Source organism: Xiphophorus maculatus, chromosome 19 (assembly GCF_002775205.1).
Source record: "Xiphophorus maculatus strain JP 163 A chromosome 19, X_maculatus-5.0-male, whole genome shotgun sequence".
Taxonomy (NCBI): domain Eukaryota; kingdom Metazoa; phylum Chordata; class Actinopteri; order Cyprinodontiformes; family Poeciliidae; genus Xiphophorus; species Xiphophorus maculatus.
Genome location: NC_036461.1, coordinates 13,744,632 through 13,764,264, shown reverse-complemented (window position 1 = coordinate 13,764,264; position 19,633 = coordinate 13,744,632). Strand labels below are relative to the sequence as shown.

Here is a 19,633-nt window from a genome sequence, read left to right as displayed (position 1 = left end):
CACCTCAAATAAATTCAACTTTTATGGGAATATCTTAAAGAGAAACAGTGACTTCAAAAATAAAAGAAAATCATTCCAGCGAGAAATACATCGAAAAGAATTTAAAATAGGCTTGCATCAGTATCAGGAGAAGCAGTTGTGCAGCACATCCAGCCATCACCTTCCACTGTAAATTTAGAAGCAAAGTAAATTTGAGATGTAAAGGTGAGTGGAAACCTGCAGCCAGGAGAATAAGGACTAGGTTGACACATTGCAGGTTTTATAAATGATCCCATATGTGCTCCAGATCCCAAGTGAAAGAGCTGCTTTGTGTTCGATGACGTAGCACGTGCTCGGGTGGACTCCCCTTCCACTTCCCTCCACTGACAAAACCCTTTCTCGGTAGCTCAGGGTAACGCCAGTCGCGGGGCAGAAACATGGTGTTTGGATGCCCAAGTCTCTACCCGCCTTCCTGCTTCCTATTTTGACGGGAGCCAATTACCTGTGACTACTTGGAGACTGAAACAACCAGCGCATTGATGTTTGATGGGAGAAGAGGGACGGAGGGTAAAGACGACTGACCAAAGAGGGGGAGATGGCTGTCACAGAGGAAAGAAATATTAGTACATTCTCAACCTCTATTACCCGTGAGCTAAATGGCTCCCATTCATGGGGAAATAATTGTCAGAGGCAATCTTACGTGCCCATCTGCTCCCTGGACTCTGCTGCGATTCACAAACTAATCATCTGACAATCATGCAGTTTTACAGTGGGATTAGAAAAGAACAGTGCAGTCAACCCAAGCCTCAAAATACCTTCAATTTATATGTGAGGCATTTATAGCAGCAGTGGAAACATGCACATTTAATCAAGTAGTCAAGGAAGCAAACTACTGTTTGCAAAAACACCACAGTAGCTCAGAAAAGCCCCACAACCTCTGCACTGATCAGGATTTGGGGCGTGTCTTTCATATTTCAGGGGAAAGCTTTTAATTAACAGCAGCAGTATTGTGCTACTTCTCATGTTTAAATCTGGAGCTTCTGGGTTTGTGGAAAATAAAATCAGATGAAATCAATTAAATAAAGAAGCAAGGGAGTAGCAAAATATGTCTTGCACTGTTTCTGCAGTATCCCTCGAGACAAAGTCAAAGCATCATATAGAAGGAATAACAACTTGAGCCAAGTGACATATCTCAATACAGCTGAATTCAAATGATAACATTGTAACTTTAACAGTTGTTGTGATGTCTCAAGTTTCAGAGCTCTTCAAAGAACCAAGACTTATTTGAAGTGGTTTAGAGTTGAGATCAAGAATCTCTCCGTTCCTCCGTTCTGTAAAGTCTTTCCTCTTTCCTAGCCACAAATAGATTTTTGACTGGCATCATTCTAATTCCATAAACACGTTTGTAAATAATTGTGATACAAGTAATAGCAATCTTTGACTCCACTAAAGTATCTGCAAATCATCACAAGACCCCCCACTCAGTGCTTCATGACGCAAAGTAAGGGCCCCGACACCAATTTTGGATCTAACGAACAGAAAGGATGAGAGACACTGGTAGATGTGCATTAAGATTATATCACAGCGCTTCACACTTGAGTAAACTTTAGGTTGATCTGACGCCAAGGATCTCTGGCACACCAGGAGAATTCCTGTTGTGTTCAATTGGAGGTTCTGTACAACAGAGAACAGCCCCAACTACTGTGTTGACGAAATGGACCAGATCACACTGCTGATTGTCCCATTATACACTGAATTATCCTGAAATTTCAGTCCACCGAGAGAAACCAGGTGCTTATATATTAAAATTAAACATCTGGAGAAGTTTGACAGTCAACTTAAAAATATTTGTTTCTCCTTTCAGAATTTAGGTTTACGGTTTTACCGTCAAAAGGCAGCCTAATTCAAACAAAAAACACTTAAGCATTGATGAAATCATATTGATGCTCTTAATTTAGCAAGCACATCATCTCATAATGTAATTGACTGAAAGACAGAGATAGAGATCAGAAATTTGTGCTCGGAAATTTAAGTTGATATCTCTGTAACAACTACAGGTCGACATATCACTGGGCTTTCCCTGACTTGATTTTTAGACACTTCACTGAATGTGTTTTTTTATTTGGTAACCACGTCCACAACAAATATTTTTATCATCATCTCAGCCTGATCCTGCTTATGTATGTTGCATTCAAATGATCGTATTTTTTATTTTTTTTTAAATGCAATCGTTTCATTTTTGACCAGTGAATTATCCTCATCATTCAACTTTTGGGCAGAGTAAGTAATCCAAATTTGGCCTTTTCTTCAACAAAGCTACTTTAAAAAGGAAATCCTATGCCTTTTTTCATATGAAAGTACAATCACAAGGAAAGGTGGTGGGATGCGGACAATACTTTGTCTGGTTTTTCCTCAAACCATCACGGCTAATTACTCCCAGACGTCCTTTTGGGCTGAGCCAGAAACTCTGCAGAGATACAGTGGACTGGTGTGCCGCCACACGAAGAGAAGCAGAGATTGGCTCAAAGCCACATTGTGGTCACTCAGTGGAGATGTTATGGTGCTTGCTACAAACATGACAATGCTGCATTGAGTCCAAATAAGAATATGTTCACTTTAGTCATAGAATCAGTAGGTAACCTGAAGATGATTCAGTCAAACATCAGTAGCTTACAGTAGCTTATTTTGCATCAACAATGTTCTCGCTCATTAACAATGCTTAAAAGTGACTCCTTTGCCTCTAATCAAACGTTTGATCCCTTCTTTTAATGGGCAAATGCATTTGTCAAAGCTTGTCATTATTTCAGACTTTACATTAGGTGCAGTTTTAAGTTATATGGGTGACATAGTCACACATCTAAATTTGTAGTGCACCTTATGAAATTGATTAAAATTGTATTTTAAACTACAAATATGCTTTGATAAGGAAAGCAGGCCTTGCAAGAATACAGAAAGAAATACGAATTGAGCAGCATGGCACACCTCTGTTCCAGCTCAACAGTCTTAGATCCGCAACAAAAGACATTCACCTTGGAGACTCAAAGGTCAAGATAACCTGTCAATCAAAACACCAGGCACTATAAGATCTGACTGAAATTCCCCCTCAGCCACATACCACGAAACAGTGGTCCTGTCTTCCCACTCCTCTGTATGGCATGGTGGTTTAGACTTTAAGAATCAGAACCCTTGTGTGTCAGTTCCCAGCCACGCTGTGCTGATCAAGGCTTCCACTCATCCTTCCTGCCACAGAAACACACTCACACGCACGTGTTTTACCCTCTGCTCAGTCAGCAGTGCTGCAGCCAAAAGCAGAACACCTCAGCCCAGTGGCTCAGTTACTCTTGGATGTCAGACATATTTTCTTTCCCCCGGCCCCCGTCCTCTGAAAACACACAGGTAGCTGAAAAAGGATTCTGCTCTTTAGTCAAAACACTAGACCTAAAAAAAAAAAAAAACTCTGTAGGATCAAGCTTTCCCAGCCTGACTTGGGAACAATCAGACAGAGATTTCTGTTTTGCATGTGAAATCTAACTTGAAGCTGAACCTGTGGAACAGCTTAAAGCGTATTAAAAGCTCAGTGGATTGCAGCTCTGCTCGGACAGCGGCGGCCTGCTAAAGAGCAGGGCTTTTCAATAAATCCATCCATCACCGATAGCCATTAACACAGTCTGGTGGGGTTGAAGTGAGCAGCCTGTTGATGCCTGCGCCATGTGGATCAAAAATTGTAGAAAATAACGAGCAGAGTTGAATGGATAAATCCTGCAATCACTCACTTATGTGTGAGGCCGGCAAGATAAAAATGTCATTTCTATGTCATAATCTATTCCAATCCTCAAACCCATAATGCTCTTTTTAAAAGTGCTTTTGTTTTCAGTTGAGAGTTTACCAGATTTTCCCAAAGCACCCAAAGTGTTCACATCAATATATGCTTTCATAATTTCAAGTATAATAAATACAAAATTATATGCATTTATTGGGGCTATATGTGATAAACCAGCATAAAGTATGGCATAATGGAAAGGTAAGGAGTGCTGAATGCATTTTTAATGAAAATTTAATATGCATGCCATGAGTCAATACTTTGTAGTTCTGCACCTCTAGAAGCAGACATATTTGCCCATTTTTCTTTGCAAAACATCTCAAGCTCAACAAGTTGGATGGACAGCATTTGAAACAAACACAAGTCTTGCTTTAAGCTCCAAATTTATTTCCACACTTTGACTAGGCCATTGCCTAGAATTTGAGTTGTGTTGTTGTCCTGCTAGAAGGTTTAATCTCTACCCCACTCTCAACTCTTTTGCACCATCTAGACATTTCTTCCAGTATTATTCTGCATTTAACTTCGTCCTCTTAGCAGTCCTCATTAGTTTCCCTGTTGAAAAATATAATCTCCACTGACATGTGTGTCCCCATGGAGATGGTGATATACAGTATTAATTTCCTTAGATCTTTGGACCTCCAAAGGTTTTATTTTCTTTTTATCTGACCAGAGTATTTTTGGCTTGTAGGAAGCATTAACAGAACTTCTTGGGTGTTTTATTTTAAAACAACCCCTTTTGTCTTGTCACTCAACCACAAAAAAATTGTGGTATCTGTGAATTGTGTCACTAATTATTATTGTGCTCATTTGATCTATGGATGTTTACAGCTTCTCCAGAGATGATTATGGAAAACAATGAATTTTTTTTCTTCATTACGCTTCATAATTACACATTCCTTTGTGCTGGTCTATTCCATAAGTCAAAAACGGTCATGCTCATGGTTGCAGCGTGGAAAAAATGTGGAAAAGTGAGTGTAAACTTTTGCAAAGCACTGCAGCCCCGATCCACTGAAAAAGAATGTTGCATGTGCCAATAACTCCTCAATAAAAGCTTTGTGGGTGATCATTTTGTGCTTAGGATGCTGCTATGCTTATAAAGCCTCAGCAACCGGCCAAGAAGACCCATCGCTGCATTACTACCAGATGTTCAGTCAGATTAAACAGCTCTGAGTGCACTCCCCAATCTTATAAACCCACATGGGATGCATGGGACATAAGAGTGGAAGATGCCCTCAAGACCCAAACCATTTGGCTTAACTCTCCATTATTGTATTTAAATAATAGTTTCACAACGCACCTATCTACCTTGATTAATAGGTACCCTTTCCCTCATTTCGGATATTTAGACAGCCAAACTCCTGGTTTGTGTTAGAGAAAGAAATATTTTGACGTGACAATGTTTGGATGGGAAACAGAACCTGAAAAACTCCTGCAGCCAAGTTTGATTCAGGAGAGAGGCAAACTGCTGCTTTACCACAAGCTTGAAGGATTTGTCACATCTAGTATAGTTCTGAGATTCTCATGCAAACGAATCTAAATACATGCCTTCAAAAAGGGATTATTGTATTTAATTAATTCATTCTAATTAACTTTCCTTTAAAGTAAAGTGCTGTTATATAGATGAACAAAAAACAGCATTCTCAGTCAATAGCTGGGAATTTGAGAACTTCCAGCAATTGACAGCAAAATTAACGTAATTGAAGAATAAGATAGCTCTTCTAACTAATTTGAAATGGTCTTAGAGATCTGAACCATCACTGCACGTCATGTATTAAAACGAGGGTCTTAACTGAAGCAGAATGAGGATGACACAGCAGCTGAGGGGGCACAGCGCCCTCTATGGACACCCACCAGAATTAACATGTGGCCGATTAGCCCAGTGAACGCACGACACCGGGATAAAATCGAGGTCAAATGCGTGTGAATGCACACTGCTGCCCGTCTTTATGTCATATCTGCTTACCAGTTGCTGATATAAAAAGGTACTGAGAGGAAATAAAGAGGACATAAAACTGTCATGCGCAGAAGTGCTTATAAATTAACCAATAAGCCTATGATGGCGGCCTATAAGGTTTTTTCATAACTGATGGGATAGGGTGTATTGTAACAATTATTCATCACCAGTCTCTAAAATTATATCAAAAACGCATTACACAAAGATTGAAATCCAGTATTAGACCTTAACAGGCACGCTCAGCTGCAAAGCAAAGATTCATTTCCTATCCTGTGAGACCCATTTCAATGTTACAAATTAAAAACTGGGAATTTGTCAAAAGGAGCAATACCGCACAGTTTCACACCAAAATCTAAAGTCTAAACATTTTCCAACCGATTGCAGCCTGCGCGTCAGTCCGCCCCTGCCGATCCGAGTTGCGGGGTAGAGCCAGCACGGCACGCCGCTGCCTTCACCATCCATACCCGGAGAGATCATGGACTCACCTTCCAGATTCTGTGCGAGGAAACTGTCACCGCTCGGTAATAATAATCCTGGGAGGCTGTCAGAGGGCAGACAGGGGCAGAAGATGTGGGTTCGGAGCGAGGACCAGATCTCCCCGTGTTGAGTGTACGAGGCTGTTCATTCAGCTGAGGGTGTAGTGAGGAGAGACGGCTCTGACAAGTCGGTCAAAACAGCAGCACCACGCCTCCCTCCTTAAAGCCGCCGCGCTCTGGATGGCTGTCAACATGTCAGAATCCAAAATCACACATCACATTTTTATACAATTAAACTTTAACCAACCTCCAACCGACCCCCCACCCCCCAAAAAAAATAAAATAAAAACAACAACTCAGAGATAAATTACAGATTATAGACCTTATTTATTGTATTTTATTATTTGCAAGGTAAAGGGATAATCAGTTTTGAGGGGGGAAAATTCTGTTTTTAATTTCTCTTATCTATTTTGTCTTTGGTGACAACCTCCAAATCTGTGAGGCTGGCAGGCCTCCTTGCTATTACCTTAATATTTTGAACACTACAAAGTACTAGACTCAAGTCAGGGCTATGGCTGTGCCATTCCAAATGGTTAACATGACTTTCAGTCAAAAGAAACAAATGACAGGATTACTTTAAACCTTAATCTGCTTGGAGTTTGACTAATTTTGAGGTTAACATATTAATGTCCCTTTCCTTACTGTAAATAGAATAGAATAGAATAGAATAGAATAGAATAGAATAGAAGTACTTTATTCATCCCAGCAGGGAAATTACTTCGCAGTTACAGCATAGAGACAAGACACAATAACAACTACCACTGAGTAGTAGTTGTAGATAAAATAAAAAATAAAAATAAAATGTAAAATGCTATGAATTGTAAAAATATAAAATGCAGTTAATATAAAAAGCAACTTAGAGCAGTCCTTGCAAAGATTTTTAAAAATGCAGATATGTATATGTAAATATATGTACAGCAGTGTGCCACAGTGCAGTTGTGCAAAATTGGACTGATTAGTGCAGAACAATGATTTAGCTTTTATTGTACAGTGAGATGGCATGTTACAGGAAGGATTTCCTGTATCTGTCCCTATGGCAGCGGAGCTGGAGAAGTCTATGTGAGAAGGTGCTCCGCTGTCTGTAAAGCAGATGATAACAGTGACTGGAAAGATTCACTAACCAGTGGGTGCCGGATCATGTCTTTTGTGGTTCTGGGCTGTGCTACAGAGCAGATTGCCTCTATATGTTAGGCAGTCTCCCTCACAGTCTTCTTTTAAATCCATTTTCAGGACTCATCTATTTTTTCCTGGGGCTCAACACGTCATGAGTTGTTTGTTCTTTTGTCATTTTGGATTAAATTGAATTGGCTTAATGGACACAGGAACTGAAACAGATGTGCATATTGGCACAAAGACTGTAATTCTACGACTAAAAATGGATATTGCCATCCAGAGGAGCGCGGGATTTTGCTCCTTTTCTTAGAAGTACTCTCAAAAGTGCTAAAATTGTAGTAATCTGTTTAACTCTGTTAAACAGTGTATTTTTCTAAAACAAAATTAAAATCATTAAACAAAAAGATAATGTAATCCTAATTTCTATTGTAATCAACTGCAAACAATGCATTTTTGACAGCTATCTCTACATGGATTTGAACATCATTTATATGTGGCTTACTTATGTTGCTGTCTGTGATCACTTTGTGAAACTTTGGATCAGGAACATATCAAGTGTGCAAACTAAAATTCCAGAGAAAAACATTAAGCATGTTTTCTGTTTGTAATTCAAATAAAGTCCAGAGTTTCCGTGATGTAGAGTAAATGGCCTGCTGTCCCAGTTGACAAGAATCTAATCCTCTGAAATTAAGAAAAAACTTTGACCTGGCCGTGTTTTGATCTTTTCACAGCTTGTAATCTGTCATTAATTGCTAATATTCCGGCCGTAACTGCTCTAACATGGACATCAGCGGTAAGATGCATAAGTGATTGAAAATGAAAGTAAACCCTGGCATTATGTCTCTGCAGATTGAGTGAGATAATTCCTCCTGAAGGTCAGAAAACAGGCTTAAAAGTGGATTAGTTGGTCTGAACTAAACTCAAGGAAATCCATAGTTTTTGTCCCTGTGGCGTTTTAGATCATTCAGACTGTCTGAATGAATGACCTGAAGGCTGAGCCCTGACTTATATCTGTCAAAGGAAACGTGTTAAGGTCATGCTTAGAGTCTGCCAGTTCAGCAAGGTCTGTTTTCTGTCAACACAGAAGACTATAATTCAACAACAGCCTCACTGTCGACAGCTCTAGACGTACAGTACACCCTCAGCACCATTGGGAAACATTTTCTAAACTCTATCAAATGTTTTCTGTAAGAAACGACACAATGACCCTTTAGGGTTTTTCTCTCTAGTTACAGAAATCTATGGTGGTTTATCTGGCTTAAAAATCATATATTTTTTTATTGAAAAGAGCTTTAATTAAAGTTTCTCTTGATTATTAAGAAACACAATTAGGCCCAAGCAAAGAAAGCATTGTGAAGCCCTGGTGTATCTGTAGCATTTGTTATTCTTCAAAAGTGAATGAGCTTTTTGGAGGCCTAAACATGTACAAAACTCACTGAACTTTGCACACACGTCAGTCGTGCACAAAATTTACATATTTGCCTTTGCCCTTCATAGAGCAACTAGATTCATACTGAGATCAACTTGCACACAGGAGAACTTTGTTTATTAATTAAGGGACTTTTGAAGATAACTGGTTGGACTGGATTTTAGTTAGGGGTTGAGAGTTAAAGGGTTAGGGTGCACATTCTTATTCTATTCATACCCATGTCTACATTTGTCACTATTTCTATAAAATGTAAGTAAAACTAAAACAAATGAACTTGCATACATGGCAGACTATTCTAATAATGTGGGCATCAACAAACTCAAAATGAAACGAAACACCCGGCAGCTACCTGCATTGTTCCCCATTTTTCAAATGCCTTTATGCTATTAGACAACAGCAAAGCACACAGCTCTTTGTTTTATTCAACTCAACCACACAGAGCAGTGTGGTACTCAGTGTCGCTGAGGTCAGTGCATTCCCTCGTCACAAAAATAAAAATGTGAAGAAAACTGTTGCCCTTAAATGTGTCCCTAATGAGTGTCCGGGTTGATTTCCAGAATTAATGTCATGTACGAGTCTCAGTAACAGTCCTAATTTTGAGGCGGTGGGTATCTGTCTCTCAGGGGTAGAAAGACACAGTGGAGCTGTCCAGCAGCTCAGCGGTTTGGCCTGTCAAAGCTGTGATGACATTATCCAGTGGAAGCAAATGATTCAACTCAGGAGGGAAAAAAAAGCAAGCAACAGGCCTCAATTAATCTCCTCATCTTGGCAAAACTGGAGCAGAGGGAGTCAAATCTATAATCCAGATTGGATTGTATAACATACAGGAGGCAAGATTCATGTCAGATAATAGCAGTAACCTGAAGCTTTTAGTGAGACCCCCAAAGTTAAGGAATTCATGCACACATGATTTGCTTCATATGATACCATAAGTCAGATCAGTCCTAAGAATTGTTTGCACATACATATATGACATGAAATATTGGACAATTAACTAACCATGTCATAGAAATTCTTCAGTGACGCCACCACAAATTAAGTAGTTTTCCAGTAAAACCCTGTGTGTAAGGATCCAGGGCTCAGAAGTACTTGTTCCAGGTTTTAAACTGACCTCAGAAAGAACAGTGGAGAACAGGATCCAAGAGCAGTCTTTGTTAAAGCACGCTCCACATACTTTTAAGTATACGTTTAGAAGACCTGAAAACCACCACGTCTCAGTTCTGGAGGTAAAAGAGCCCAGCAGACGAATCAAGCTCAACCCAAATCATTGTAATAAGGTGAAACTGCCCTGCATGTGACGCAGAAGGCCAAAGCCAACAGATTTAGTTACTGGGGGACCCTCTAAGCGCCTGTCAGACGGGAGTCGGACTGTTTGGAGACTCTTTTGATACGACAGAGCCGCAGTCATCAGAAGAAAATAAAAGGTCTAGTCAACACCTCCAGATCTCAGGGGTGTCTGGCAGAGCAGCATGCTGTTAAGTGAATTCACATATGGCATGTTCATACAATTAAAGCCCATCTGACTGAAGTTATCCCCATCTTGCCTAAAATATAAAATAATTGTTTGAAACACTGGTCCCACTTGGTGATTTGTGCTGCATTTTTTAACTCTAGCTTTTAATTGAGATCTACACTTATAAAATAATTATCACACTCTATGAATGCCTGTGTTTTTCTAACATATTTGAACATGTAGATATTTGAATCCTTTTAAGTAAATCTGAAGAAAATACCTTTACAGTAGTTTTAAGTTTGTTTTTAAGGAATACATTTTTTCTGTTGAATAAATCAGGATACACCCTACAGTTATTCTTACTTCAAATAACTAAAATTATAAACAGGCATTAAATGCACACAATTAGAAAATTACTCAAACAGTACACATGTTTCTTTAGTTTTTGGGTGGTTTTATGTGTAATTGACTTTTGACATGGTAAAAAGTTAATTTTGTAATGCATTTCATGTATTTTATGGGGTGTCTTAATTTATTTAAATTGAATATTACTCCTTATAGCTCACAAACACCATCTGATTACTTTTAATCTTTAGCATTTTTAAAATGCAGAACACATTTTACTCAGTTAGATAAGAAAATTTGACATTTTAAACAGTCCTTTTCAGGCCTGGAGTTTTAGCAGGGGTGTCAAAACCTTTGACATAGTTACGGTATGTTATTTTGGAGCATAACATCTGTTTCTGGGCTTCATTCATTGTGGTTAACAAAAATCCCAAATATCTGTGTCTGCCACATTTCTTCAATCACTCTCCCTTTTAGATATATTCAAAAAAGTTCAGGGCAAACAATCAAACAACAAAAACATGGATTTTGAAAACTTTGACAAGAAAACTTCAATTTATCGATTTTGAGGTGTATTACACATCATGTCTCTAAGGAGAAACAATATTTTATTCCGTATTTTACAGGTTTTAACTTGATCTGAAGATTTATTGAGCAAAGTACGTAGTAAAAAATTGTAATAAGTTTAACAGTTATCTATAACCCTAAGTTGATATTAACCATGCAGACCAATTTCACATTGAGAGCGTAATTCCATGTCCTGAAATACAAAAAACTACTTTAAACACATTTTAATAAACAACAGTACATTAGCTCAGCTCAGTAATTTACTATCTTTCTTCTGTAAGTGGTGAAAACACTCTAAAATCTGAGTGATTAGAATAAATTTACTAATAAAAGAGTCACTTTCTGCATTATGGATGACAGATCAGTGTCCTTCCATTAACCATTTTAAACCTATCGTATCAGTCCACACGGTAGTATTTATGTCAAGTTTTTACCATAATGAAACAAGGAAGATAAACATGTTGGGAAGATCTCTGGAGTGATGGATGGTGTGTGTTTAAATGCCACATGTTGTGTTTCTGTGCCAAGTAACAAACAAGCCAGTCATGAACTTATTTTGTCTGAATTTCTATTTGGAATGAATCACTTTGTAATTCTCATCAGATGGTATTGCGATTGAAACCAGAGGCTGCTTGCTTTGTTTTCAGAAACAAAAGACAGAATTTCAGTAACAACACAAGACACTGTTTCACGTTACACTGAGACATCTTAGACTGAAACAAAAACTATTATTTCTTCACTGGAGAAGTAGTGTAGATCAGAAAATCTTACTGTGGCCCAAGTAACATTCTTCTGTTTGACCATTGTTGAAGTACAACTGGACAGAAAGTCCTTAAAGTGTTTATTGGAACCTAAACTACGTCATTCACATCAAAGCAAGCTACATAGAAGTAGAAATGGCAACTTTGAAGATAAAAAGTAGTTTTGTGTTTTCTGTGATGCCTTAAGTTGTTTATTTTGTCTTTCTGGATTTGATCTTGTCATGGTGTATGCTGGATGTGGAGGACCCAAATGCAGCAGGCAAAGGCGTTGAGTAGATTATGAAGATTTAATGAAAAATGAAAAAAAAAAAACTTACAACAAAAAAAAAAAATGGAAAGAGAGAGAGAGTGACCCGGGGGAGTGGGGCTTACGCAGAGGAACAAGGAATAAATCTAACACTAAAGAATAATTAGACATCAAGTACACAGTAAAACTAAAGTAAGACACAAAAACCAGACAAGAGAAATAATTAAACATTATTTTCTAATGAAAGAAAGAGATTAAGGAACACAGAATAACAATGAAACCAGAATAAATTAATCAAACTCGAAAACAACCAAGGACTTCATAAAGTTTGGGAGATGACCTTGGACAGTTGACCCTTTGTGGTATTTCCCATGTAATAGGAACATGTATGTGTAGTTATGGTCACTGCTGTACATACACAAAGTGGCATCACTTACCTGGTAGTACTGGTTCACTTAAACACAGTTATAAAGTTAGAAGACATTGAGAGGATGTTGCTGGTAATGTAACTCACTGCAAGGGTCAATAGTGTTAAACAACGAGCTAAAATGTGCATTCACTCTCTTGTTTCTCACCAACTGACATGACTTGGTTGAACTCTGTAACATAACACAAATCTTGCTCTTCCACAGGAGAGCATGGCCTGTTTGTTTCTGTCTGTTGACACTTCATACCCTATGAATTTAGCTAACCTTCATTGACAGCCTGACCTCTGAAAGACAGGAGGTGATGAAATGCTGCTCAGTTCGCATTCCACTTTGAAATAATTCAAAGTCATCTATACTTGTTCTGTTCCTTCCCTGTACTTTCTGTTCTCATGTCTCCTCCTTTTATTGCATACAAAACCTGAGAATCAATACGATACCACACTGTTCTATTTTTGCCTGCTGGGATGCCTTCCCTTTCATTTCCTGCCCGTCATCAAAGTCTTCCTACATCTGTCGCGCTCTCTCTGTCTTGTCTGCAGAGCAGTCGGTCTATTATCTCCTCCACTTTATAGTGTAGCAGATGTGTGGGGCCTTAAAAAGCAGAATCTCTGGAAAGTCATTATGTGAGCAGTAAATCTGGCAGAAATGTCAATTCTTGGCAACAGCTTGTGAAAGAAAAGGCCCTCTGGGTGAGTGAAAGGAAAAACAAAGTAATGTCCTCACTCACTCTCATCTGGTCCCTGTTGTCTGATTGATAATGACAGCTTGCTGCTAATCAATACACCCACCCACTGTTCCAGTGGGCACATCCTCAATAAACTGTCCTCATGCGTATCTGCCACAGATGGTAAACCTTTTTTGAACAATCTGAATCTGCAGGCTTTTATGATTATATGTAACTGATGGCTACAGCATTAACACTAATATCTGAAGTGCACCGTGTTTAGTATCACACTGAGATTTTCCTTCTGCATCCAAACTGTCTTTAGAGCAGTTCAGGATTCCAGTAGCAGCTCAGGATACAAGCCTGGCTTGGCTCCCGCATCATGGGGTTGGACGGGTGTAAAAAGTGACATAACACGGTTTATTGTGCGAGGAATGGAATGCAACAACAGCAGAGGTCTTCAATAGGACTTCAAAGCCAGACGATTTCAGCTCGGTTAGGTATTTTCATTGTAGCTCTTTGACGACAGAAATTTAAACCCCAGAAACTTACAGCTGGAAGAGCCGGTACATATTTATTACATAACACTGCAAGCATGCAGATACTTCACCTGAACTCAATTTGCACCAGGAAATGGATTTGGACTGAACGCTTCTGGCTGGGTTAAATAACATGAGTGGATTTACTGTTGATGGTTTCCAATATTTTACTGCGCTCTTATGACAACAATCCTCTTTCCAGCTTCAAATGTTACTTTAGTCCCCTGTTCCTGTTGACATCATCCTCTACTCCAGCATAGCTACAATATATTTTTTTATTGTTGCTGCAAACCAGACAAGTATAATATTATGACTGCTGACAGTGAAGAGTGTCGTACTGGTGAAAAAGCATCTAGAGTCATGGTCATGTAAGGCTCATTATTGTGGCTAGCTCAGTTAAAATTGCTAGTGCAAAAAGGGAACAAACACATTACTAGGCAGATCATTATAATGCTATACCTGGTTGGTCTATAAATTTGGAACTCCAAACTATGATTAGTTCTAAAGAAGACTTTTGGATGATAGCTAAAACACCTTCAAGAAAGAAGAAAATAGGTCCAGGGTCCTCCAGTCTTTAGACAAAATTAGCAGACCCCAGTGGTTATTTGAAATGCAACTGGAACATTTCCCAGAAGAAAGTTCCAACCTTTGATGGAAATGTATCACAACAAACCTGTGGGAAAGGACTACAGCAGACATTAGGTATCATATCCCTGTTAAAAACTATTCAGTCTAATGTACAGTAGAGAACTGTTACAAGCCTTCTACCGTCCTGGAAAATGTATAGATTGGGATGTCTCAATTGGGACATTTCGTTAAAATGTTTGAACTCAGAACAACTCAGAAAACCTGTGTGCAAAATACTGCATGTGTTTTACTGGCTACAATGTAGGAGCTTGAATAAACAAGCAGATACAAGTTTTATACATTAGGAAAAAAATCTCTAAGCGGTGCCTAAACTCTGCGTGCTGCTCATTGTTGCAAAAAAGGGAATGGGGTCAGCAACTTTAAATTACATTTCATTGGCTCCATAAAGGAGCCAATGAAGGTTGGTCTCCTTCTGGTTAGCCTTTAGGCCACCCTTTTTTGTGTCTCATCAAGTCTTTGGGCTGCCCACCTGAACTTTTTACTTATTCTGTTTGAACTCCTTGGATCAAGCTCCTGGCCAGTGGAGCACAGAGTTTAAGAACTGTGCACCGTTATATCTGACAACCTGTCTGAGGTGTTGCTTTTGTTCCTTCAACTCCTGATGGGAGTCTAGGTGTTACTCTTGTGAGGAACTATTTGTCAGTTTCTCCTATTCTGCACCCTGTTTCATTCTTGATTTTTGCTTCACTCCATAAACTATCAAAACAAGTTTTGGATGTTCCTGGGGTTTCCTCCCAGAGGAACATGTCTAGAAAACCTCCAAAGGGAGGCGGACAGGGGTTCATTCTGATCAGATCCCCAAACCATCTCAAGTGACTCCTCCTTTTGATGAGACTCTACTTGGAGGTCACCCTGACTGATGGAACTTCGTATTCTACTTATTATGTATTAAATGCTTATTACGTATTTAATACATATTATGTATTAAAACAATCCTATTTTGCCATTTTTTGCATACCACATTGAGTCCTTTGTCACTCACAGCAAAAAGCCTGACTGTGTCACACACATACTGTAGTTAAAGTGGTTAGCAAGTGACCAGAGAGATCATACTTTTTGGGAGGGAGAGATTAAAATCCACCCTCTATTTCTCACTGCCATGCACTTGGTGGCCAGCAGACCGCCCAGCCCTGTGCCTTTCCACTCTTTAAGTTTCTGACCACATGCAGCTAGGGTGGAGAGATGGTGTGGGTTGAAGTAATGGACAGAAAAAGACGAGACACTGGACAAGCATGACGCATTTGAAAACTACGCAAGCAGCAAATTTTAGGTGCTCATTTCTATATTGTTCAATGATTTTTTTTCTCCTTATGAGAATAATACTGGGAAATATATTTTCCTAAAGTTAATTAAAGAAATGGTGGGAGTTCAGTAAAATCAACTGACTTTTTAAATAATTCTAAACATGATATTTTCACAGATGTCTAAAGAAAACTGGGAGAAAAACAAGTTGCACTGAGTTAAAACTGGTGTCACATAGTGTATTATGCAATGATGGCCTAAAGATTTTAGTCTTGCAAAAAATTACAAAGTGCTAGAGCTTCTATAAAAGGAAAAGGTATGTGTTGTACTTTCCAGGCGAACGGATTATCTGTGCTTGTCAGAAATTGCTTAAGTACCTTGAAAAGTGTTTATTAAGCTGCGATCTGGAGGCCATCAAAGAGAGATCAGTCACAGCAAAAATATTTACTGACAGGAGGAACTGTTTTCTGAGATAATCTTCACAAGGGGAAGATTATGTTGAACAACAAAGATATGAATCGAGGTGCTGGGGAGAAGCTGTGATGTCAGTGAAATCTGAACAAAAGTTAAATATTTTTAGTTAAAGATTTGTTGATAAGATTAGGACTTGAGAATTTTTTTTGCTACATTTTGTACTTCATGCTCACTACGCGTCATGGAAAAAAATAATTAGAATCTGCCTGACGTGCAAGAGAGCTCATTTAGTGAGCAGAGCCAAACATTCACAAACAAGTCCTTCAAAAGCATATTCTTCTTCTGCTTCACATTTCTTTACCTGCTGACATGAAAACAAAAATACACTGATGGATCAGAGAGCGACTAAATGTCACCCTGTCCCTGACTTTTTGTTCATCCCAACAACCATCCCACAATACTGCTGGTCCTTTTGTCTTGAGTCCTCATATACAGTATTTGAGGAATGCAGACTGAAGTTTGATATCCCGGGGCTTAGCGAGCATAACAGAGGGCAGAAGCCTCAGAGAATAACACATAACCAAAGCCCTAAAGAATTCCCTTGGAAACAGCCAGCAACCAGAAAACCATGCACTGGGAGGGAGGGCAGGAGAGCTACTGAAACCCCAAACTTAAATAGCACGGACTCCGCTGCTGGAGACTGCCTGAGATAGATACTCTGCATTTTGGTTTCTGCTGTTTCTTGCTTTAGCTAAAACTAGACAAAAATACAATGCATTTTTGCTAAATTGTTTATTTAAACATTTGTGCGATACATACAGCACCTTGCTGTGTGTTCACACTTCTTGAACTTTTTCACATTTTGTCAGCTTAAAGTAGGTAATGTGCTACAGAGCACTATTTACCCCATCACATGCTACAACAAACCTAGCAAGATATGTCTGGTACCTCGAGGAGTTGCTGAGATCTGGAGCCTGGATGGTGGAATGGAATGGATAGGATAAAGAAAAAATTGTATATATATTGTATGTATATATTAGTTGTGCACTCAGAAAAATTTGACCTTTTTCAAAGAATGTTAAGAAGACAGTTATTGGATCAGGAAGTTCATTTTAGCATAAGTAATGTAGACTCAAGTATTTTGCAGCCTCTAACTGGTTTTACCTTCAGAATTTGCCAGTATTGAAGGTTTTTTGTCCCTGATGTATAGAAAGCCTGCACACAGCATGTCGCTGCCACCACCATGGGTTAATCTAAGGGCAAAGTGCCTTTAGATATCACTTGACATTAGAGTATGAAAGAGGCGATGTTGCGGGCCTTCAGCAGGAGACGAACGTCTCGGTTCATCCAGGGCTTCTGGTTGGGGTACATGGTAATGCGTTTGCAGGTGGTGACACGTTCTATGGTGGTGGAAATATGGTTCAGTACAGATGAGGCGTACTGATCCAAGTCTGTATGGTGGAAAATAGTCCAATCTGTATTCCTGAACCGGTCCGGAGCACAGCGTCTGAGCCCTCTGGCCACACCTTTACTGTCCTCACGGTAGGTTTCACACGTTGGATGAGTAGTAAGTACCGAGGTGTGAGGAACAGGGAGAGATGGTCTGATTTTCCGATGTTGGGGAGGGGTGTCACATTGTAGGCTCCAGCCAGATTGGAGTAGACGTGGTCCAGGGTCTTGTCTCCTCTGGTGTGGCAGGAGACATGTTGGTGGAATCTGGGAAGAACTGTCTTCAAGTTGGAGTGATTGAAATCACCTGCAACAATAAAAGCAGCCTCGGGGTATTTAGTTTGGTGTTTGCTAATAGCCGCATAGAGTTCGTTCATGGCTAGCGTGGCATTAGCATGCGGGGGGTGGGGAGGTGTACACGGCAGTGAGGATGATCGAGGTGAATTCCCTTGGGAGGTAATAAGGTCTGCATTTGACCATTAAAAACTCCACATTGTGTGAGCAGTGACTCTCGGTAGTAGCAGAGTCTGTGCACCAAGCTGTGTTAATATAAATGCACAAACCTCCGCCTCTGGTCTTGCCGGAGTCATCTGCTGTCCTGTCGGCTCGGTGTGTGTGGCGTCCACTTAGCTGGATAGCATTGTCCAGGCAGCTGTTGTTTAGCCATGTTTCGGTGAAAAACATGACATTTGAGTCCATAATCCGTCTGTCACTCGTGATGGATAGTTGTAACTCATCCATTTTATTAGCCAGAGAACGGACATTGGCGAGGAAAATGCTGGGTAAAGGGAGCCGATGTGGTGTTAGCTTTAGCCTAGCTCGCACCCCTCCACGCTTACCCCGCCTTTGTTTACGTTCTCGTCGCGGCCTGCGTACCCTTCCACCCGGCCGGGAGAAGTGAGCAGCCTCCGGTGTTCTGGAGATCTCTGGGATGAGTCGGAGATCGGCGATCATAGAGTCAAATTTGTAGCTCCAAATGTCCAGAAGTTCATGTCTGCTGTAGCGCAGCAACGCTGTGCAATTCGGGAAAAAAAGTCCAGTAATGAATAGATAAAAAACCACTAAAGAGCAGATTCTGGAGAGACGCTGAGCCTCGCGTTGTTCACGCGCCGCCATCTTGGTCATATCATAATACCACTATCAAGATTTTCCATGTTGCTGCTTGAGTAGTACGTTTTTTTCATTGTTTTCTTATTTATTTTGCCTTTATTTTTATAGAAAGTTACCAGTGAGACACAGCACCATGTCTTCTGGGGATTCCAGTTCAAGATTGAACACTCCTAGATGTGTGAATAGACAGCAGCATTTGACGTATTTTGAAGCTTCTAGCCACTTTACTTTGTGATCTCTTTGCAATAGATGCAAATAGTGACCATACAATTTAACATATATCTGCATTAGAAAGCTTTTTATTACTTCGCAACTGCATAAGATTAATCAGTAATTGTGTTCAAATCTTTTGTCAAAACCCACATGTTGGTCACATGTGTGGATACATAAAGTTATTGCTTCCAGCTTGTTGACATTTTTTTTAGCAGCAGCAAAAATAGGATATACATGCACTGCGGACTTACATGTGCAGGTCCTGGTATGCTCTGACCCATGTCACCACAACAATTACAGCCACCGCTGTTCCCCCTCTAACTTGAGAGTTCACTGTCTTTAAATAAAATGCACTGATGTTGAATAAAATCAATCATTCCCCGGTCAGCTTGATGTAGCCAAGCAGATGTTGTGTCTACAGATGTTCACATGTTTGATGCCATTTCACTTGGTTCCCAGGCTTTAATGGTGTGACTTTCTATCGTTCAATGTCTATGTGGAAATAGTTTAGTGTGCTGCAGTACACAATGCTGGACTTTCTCACAATTTGTTACATTGCAACCACAAACCTCCAAGAATTTTACATTGTGGATCGACACAAAGTTGCCTATATGTTGTAATTAGTAGATTGAGTACATGTGACCTTGTAATCTAAACCCAGACAAATCCAGCTGTTCTGTGGAAACAGAGGCTTTTAGAGAACATCGTTGCTTCAGCAGCAT

At 39.6% G+C, this 19,633-nt stretch overlaps 1 protein-coding gene across 7 annotated transcripts in view; it reads right to left on the bottom strand.

Annotated features, from left to right (window-relative positions):
* daam2 (dishevelled associated activator of morphogenesis 2) overlaps positions 1-6,411 on the bottom strand; it is a 104,762-nt gene extending 98,351 nt beyond the window's left edge. For 6 of the 7 annotated variants that reach the window (XM_023352580.1, XM_023352582.1, XM_014468817.2 and 3 more), the window contains exon 1: positions 6,239-6,410. The gene's annotated coding sequence lies outside the window, so the exon portion shown is untranslated. Of the gene's footprint in view, positions 1-6,238 lie in introns of all 7 variants that reach the window. The other variant, XM_023352585.1, reaches the window with a different exon arrangement.
* Positions 6,412-19,633: the final 13,222 nt, after the last annotated feature.